Consider the following 7,355-nt stretch of genomic DNA (forward strand, 5'->3'; position numbering starts at 1 on the left):
TTTTTTTTTTTAAGATTCTCATTTAGACCACTGTAGAACTATGCTGAATTACATGAGTTGAGGCACAGTTCTAGTTTCCAAATCTTCTGAAATCAAAATTTTGTATTGTCTGTGCCAAGTAGTCCAGGTAACAGCTCTATGAAGGACACACGGTTAAAAAGATATTTCATGAGTAACAGAACTGATTTTGATAAATCCTTCATTAAAAACTTCATTCCACAATGCACAAAGCATCTAGCAGGAAAACAAAAATGCCAGCAGCATAACCTACTAGTGGGAAGGAGGGAAAAAAATCTGAAGAGCTACAATAACATTAATTCTAATACTGAAAAACCTGTCACTATTTCTGAATTAAAGCCTGAATCACTGATTTACTTTTACAGTTCCATCTTACTTGGTTGGTGGCAGCTAAAACATTCTGTGCACAGCTCAGCTACGTGTTGTTCCAAATGTCCCTATCTGTACTGGTTCTACCACCAGCTGAGGCTGAAGATGCTCCACCCTGCCCACTTCTCAATTTGTATGTGCATTTTGGCTCTCTTCCAGAGAAATCAACACAACATTCTCTTGCTGCTAAGGGAAGTGCAACATTCATTGGGCAGCTATGTTATTAGCAAAACTGGCACCTCCTATAGTTTCTTCTTCAGTGTCTCTCTAAACAGCTGTTACAGCTCTAGTAACAGTTGATTATTGCATTCATCCTGAAATTTTAAAATTCTAGATTTCAAAAGTGCCTTATGACCAGCAGATCAATAAGATATTGATATTATATCTTGGCTATAAGAGGTAAATCAAAACAGGTTGCATCAAGATTTGTCAGTGCTCTGTTGTGTGAAGCCAAAGAGTTAATCTCAAAATTGATTATTTTAAGACTTCCTTTTTCAGCAGAAATATAAAAGATAATTTAAATTAGTATAATTAAACTTAAATTTTCATTCATTCTTAGGCCCATGTTGGCATAATGATGAAAAGTTCAAGGAATTCCTGGATAATTCCATTAAGATTTATTCTTTGCTGGCAATCCTTGGCAGAATGAAAATCCTGCTTTATATCTGAGACGCAGCCAAATTTTTTCCTCAAGGAGTGATGCATGCATACAGCTCTAGTTTAAAAGAAATACAAAGTTTCTAAACTGTCTGTCACTGAGAAAGCCTGCAAGAACTAGAAGGGCCCACTAACAGTAAGACAACAGGTCGTGTACCTTTCAAACTGTATGCACAGCACTTGAAGAATAACTCCAGCTTTTGTGTACATTTTTGTGATGTACAGACCTAATCAGAAAGGCAGATCTTTGTTATGTCAAGTCTGATAAATCTTAGGCAAACACTAACAGAGCCAAATTCTCCTTCTAAACAGAAAGAACAATGTGTTTGTACAACTGCAAACCAGGTATTGCCCAGCAGTACTTCACGGTCCTGATTCACTATTGTTTTGTTCCTGCTTTTCTTACACCTGTGGGATGTTGCTGTTACATTTAAACTACCACAAAGTGCCAGGGCAACAGATGGTGACTGGCAGTGGGCAAGATGACAAATTAATCAGCTTCCCCAATCTTATACAGGGCCAAAACCTCTCTGAGGTGGGTTTCTTGCAAGAAATTCACTGAAGCTGTAGCTAATTACATCAAAGCTAGCATGATTTGTAATCATACTTGTTATTTTTTTACCACAAAGTCAGAAGAATCTTGTTTATTGTCATTCAAACTACTGAAAAAATCTATTTGAAAATAGAAATCATATTATTTACCTGCTGTCAGTTGGAAGGTAAAATAAACACACCCATTCTCTGTACTAACATTTTCACCTTTTTTCATTCAACTCTTATTTGAACTAACTATTTAAATAGGATTAAAAATTTACATCCTGTAACTAAACACCCTTGAATGAAATGGCATATAGCAATGGATATTTTGAGGAAAGAACCCAGGTAGATAAGACTGAAAATCTTTTTCATATATTTCTCTAAATAATTATCTTCACGGGGGTGAGTGAATTCCCAGCTGTTCCATTTGTTCATTTTTAACTTGACCAGAGAGACTCAAACTCTCACAACCACTATACTTTAACTTTCAAAGACTCACAGTCATGAATTACAGATGAACAGTATGCTAAGATAGATATTCCAATATTGCCGGCTCAGGAATCTTGCAGTTTTCCTCAGTTATGTGGTCTTCTAAATACCAAAAGGGAATTCTGAGATCAGAGCTCTAGAAAGAAACACAGTCCAAGTGTACTGTGAATACTCAAAACCAACAAAGCCAAACAAAAAACACTATTTGGCTTAAAATTCTTAACATATAAAGCCTGAATCTCATTGATCTGCAGATCCTGACTAATTTTTGAAAGCCTAGGTACATGGACTGGCACTAGAAAGGCATTCTTATAGACCATAGTAGAAAAGTTTCTGAAGCTAGAGAATTAGCAGGGATCTTTACTTTGAGGCACAAAATACCTTGTACTGTACCACTTTCAAAGGAAAAGTGGGATCTCAATTTTCACAAAATAGTTAGACTCTGTAATTCAAATTATTAATTAGTTAATTACAAGTGCCTGGTACAAGTGCTTGGGTCACAAAACCTTGAGGTACAAGAGGTATAATGGCATTGCTTTGGTAAATCAATCATAACCTGCTTCTTTCCTTAGGCTGCACTATGGGTATCATTTCTGTGCTGCTCACTACCATGACCAGCTTGGTTCCCACAAGAGGTTAACATGCAAGATTTCAACCAGCAAGAGGTATTACTTGTTCTACAACCTACACTAGCCAGTTCATTAGCTCTCTCTGTGAAACTGTAAAATCAGTGTTGTTTCTGACAAGAAACGTGATACATTTGCTCCTTAGGACTAATTACTATTTTTAAAAAAATCCTTAAAAACAAAAACTCTGTAATAAAATAACTATCTTAAATTTTCACTGTTTACATTTTCAGTTCTAGAGATATTTAAGGATCTTCAACCACAAGGATAAGAATTGTCTTTAATAGAGATATGCAGAAAAAATTATCTTCAGTTCATAGCTGCTCATTAGAAAACTAAGCTTGTAAAATTCCACTGACATTCTAGAAATATTATCTGTACTCACCTTGTTAGCATAGGGTCAAGATTATGTGGACCCTATTGCTGCAGTCAAGGCTTAAACGTGTTTGGAGTCTGAAGTTTTAGCCTAGGGCCATGTCAAATTTTCAGCTGGTAAACAGGCATCTCACTCCCAAAGCCAGAAGTAGTAGAGCTACAGCTTTGGATGGTATGAAGTGAGAAAGTGCCTGGAGAGCTGAGCCAGCCTATAGCAGCTGAGGGTCATGACTCAAAGTCCCCTAGATACGTGTGCAGAAAGCTAGGAAGTAATAAACTTTCTTAAAAATATAGCAGTATTCACCATGAAGATGAACACTGCTCATTTTGCCTTGCACTGCTCAAATAATCTTTACCAAAGAGTCATCTTCTGAAAAAAAATACAGTCTTCTGAAATTATGGGGGTGAAACAAAGCAAAAAGACACTACACATTTTTATCAGTTAAACTGCATCTTGTAAGAAAAGGGAAGTTCAACAGTTTGGAGTTCTTTTTCAAACCTTATTTTAAACCATACCATTATAGAAAAGAATTTTTACATTTACAAATTCAAAGTGAAACCTTTCAGCCTAGTGTCCCCAAGTCTTGCAAGCACACTTTTAAATTTAAATTTTCTATTGTTCTAAAATTAGCCTGAACAACTTGAAAGCCCCAAAACCACTGATGGAACAATGCATGTTTTGTAGGAACATGCCTAGCAGTGACCTCTTACCTGCTGACGACCTTTAAATCCACCAGAGGACCCCAGGGGATGGTCGGTACATGACTGAAAGTTACAAGCTCAGGTTGTATTGACATATCTGCACTGAATTGTATGTATCTGAAGAACAAGGGTTACCCAGAATAAAGGAGAAGCAGCCATTTGTCAATATTAGTTGGATGAGATAAGCGCAGTGGTGGCAGCAGGACGCCTGAGACACAACGTGCCGGTGTTGTCTTTCACAGGCTGCGCTCCACAGGGATCAAGGTGACCCCTGTGAGACTGCAAACCAGCTGCAGGACTCCTCTAGGCTTTTCCCTCATCATCCAGTAGGATGAAAGAGTAAGTAGAATTTTCGGGGAAGGGCCAGAGCAGCCTTTCCAGCTCCCATCACAGGATCCAGACAGAAAACAATTGTTTGGGACACTTTTCTAGATAAGTGGCCTGCAATACATCAGTCCCTCCCTTTGTTTCTCAGAAATACAGCTGCTAAATGTGCTTGAAATAGCAAATTCTTACTGAAAACATGAACACAGAGCTCTGAGTTCATGTCAGTATGCTTAGCACATCTACAAAATAGGTGCTATACCAGTCCCTGGAATTGGCAAGTGTGCATTGAACCCAACTTAAGTTTTCAATAAACACTAAAATGAGAGGCAGAAAAGGGGCTACAAGGTACAAGATATTTTACTTCAGAGGAAAACCACAATTGCAGCTCGAACCTTCCTATTTTGGGATGCAGTGGTTGGCAAGGGGCATCCGGCTCTTCAGTCACTTCTCTTCTACACAATTAACACTGACATTTTAAAAGCAGCAGATACTTCTCCAAGCCCGCATGAGTTCTTAAGTACTGTCACCATACCAACTTTTAATTCAGGATATACCTAAACTATGGTGCTTTAACCTGTACAAATACTAGCCCACAAATGATGAAGTACCTAAATTTGAGACATGGCTTTTAATCAAGTATTAGTTCAGGCATTTTGGAGCTATTACTTGAACACAGAGAACATCTCAGTTTTAACTCCACAATGAGTGTACTTTTTTTTACCTAACTGCAGGTATCTGCAAATAATCAAATTTAACTTGACTTCAAAGATATGTAGTATCATTCTATTGCAGGACCAGCAACATCATCACAATGGAGCACCATTTCACAAAACATTACTGTGCATAAATAAACACAAATAAGAGAAGTGTTTAGCATAGTCTACCACTAAGCAATTTATAGGAAATTCTTTAACATATGCAGACAGAGGTACAAGGACACCTGTCGGCTACACTCAGCACTTGAATCCTAGGTTCTGACGGGTCTAGTAAAGAAAGAAGAAAATACGATTATATTCAGTGCTATCATAATTGGAATCTGCACATTTTCCAGAAGTTATCTTAGGAATATGAAAGCTATTAATAACTTATGTATGTCAAGGATTTTCAGAATGCTTGTCCCTTAAAGTAAAATGTACACAATTCAGTAAAACAGAGAGCTATTACTGTTTTGATGTTCTCTACACTTTCACAAAGGTCATGGACACATCTGTCTTCAGGGATTTAACTGAGATTATGCTTATGTGCTAAAAATCATGGAGGGAAACAAGCCCTGCCAGAAGAGTAATCCTGACACTACGTCCTCCAGCAATTAGAGCTGAAGCACCAGACAAATACTTATTTTGGTTACATATGTAAATCAATAAATAAATTCAACTTACATAACAGCATGTTCTACAGCTCAGTAGAATTTATGGGGACAAGAACCCCTCTGTGAAGGTTCTTCACCTGCAGAAGGAAGCAATACTTCTACCAAGCAGCTGCTCATCAATGTTCATTTCCTGATTTTTCCTTTCTGTACCAAACAAATTCCCTAGCAAGTAGAATATTTTAGCCATTTCATCTACCACAGTGCCCTGTTTTCCAAGATATGTCACACTGCTGAGCAAAGTATGAGAGGATATGCAAAATTCATATATTCCTCTGGCGTTCTCATGTAGCAGCAAAGTTGTGTATATGCACAGTGGCATTTCAGTATTATTCTGCAACAGCAAGAGCAAAATGAAGTATAAAAGTCTGAACCTTCTCTCACTGGTACATAAAGTTACAAAATGTTAATGGAGTAGTTATTGCTGACAAGCAGGTGTTTAATGTGTATCTAGATAGACAATTTTCAGATTTGAGCGCTTACTGTTTATGTAAGAATTTGTAATGCCATTTTTAATTGGCATGGCAAGACTTTTATCTAATGATGGAGTTGGATTTTACAGTGTGAGTGTGTGTGTGTGTGTGTGTGTGTGTGTGTGCTTTCAGGTATTTTTAGGAGTGGGATTTCTTGAGGAAAATTATTTATAGTGACAGCAGATTATCATATCCAGCTGTTTTGGCTTTAAAACCTTGCATTCTATTTAGGCCTAACATGATTAAAACCTGCTGAGGCAGGAGTACAGCCAGCTCTGCTGAGTAGTCTTTATACACAATGTGTACACAAGGCCAAGGTTGGAGTCATGAATGGGGCAGAGCACTGATATTAGAGGAGTTGTGAGTTTACAGAAACAAAAAGGTTCTATGACTAAAATGATATCCTAAAACAAAAAGTTTTGGAAGATGTATGTTAACATGTTGTCAGGTCAGAGTACTAAAAACAACCTCTAAAGCACCATCGCCTTTGTTTACCACAACTCAAACATGGAAATGTGTGACTGAAACCTCAAAAAGTAATTTAAAAAGTGAGAAAGAAACTCAAAATAAACAAAAAAAACACTCCAGCCTTCCGACGTGTATTTACTACCAATTGTGGAAAGCTGTGGAAAGTGTTAAATTGCCTAAAGGATAACACAGTACAAACATTTGATAAAGAATACCTCCTGAATAAGTAACAGATTAAAAAAGTTACAGATTCACAACTGCAGGTCCCATGAAAAAGATTTTTTAAAAATTCAGAGTACTAGTTCAATACCATTAAATAAGGAAGCTGCTTTGTAGAAGTGTTCAATTACTTTTCAGCTCAATTCCCACACTGCAGTCTAAACATCCTAACCTTTTAATGCTGCAGAGGATTTAATTAACACTTAACACTTTGAAAGGTCTTTCAAGAGTAAATACACTACAATTAAGTCATTTGTGTCCATTTGTGCTCTTCGAGTATAAATCAGAGTAGAATCTCTCTGGCAAAGGACAACAGAGGATGAAGTAGAATCACAATTTATGTCAAAAATTAAGAGTCTCAGTCTCTATTTGCTTGGCCAACAAAAGGAGTTCCCTCAAGCAAGCCTAAAAAGGAGAACAGAAACATAAAAGAGTTCAGGTCAGCTCATTCCCTTTTTTGTGAGCTTGTGAAGCTAGTCTGTGGACACCAGTTTCTAAGCTCTAGGCTGTAGAAACAGATACTATAAAATAATTATAAAATATTAAAATAATATAAAATAATTGCTACAGATTAAGAAGACATCTGTCTATATCCATTTTTATAGCTGTCAGAGGATACCAATATGAACAGATTATAAACTTATTCAAAAGCAATTATTGTTTTTAGCAGAACTGAAAAGCTTTGCAAGAAAATACTTATAACTGTAAGAGAACCAATTGAAAAAGTGG

The sequence above is a fragment of the Passer montanus genome, unplaced genomic scaffold (assembly GCF_014805655.1).
Source record: "Passer montanus isolate IOZ18808 unplaced genomic scaffold, ASM1480565v1 scaffold151, whole genome shotgun sequence".
Taxonomy (NCBI): Eukaryota; Metazoa; Chordata; class Aves; order Passeriformes; family Passeridae; genus Passer; species Passer montanus.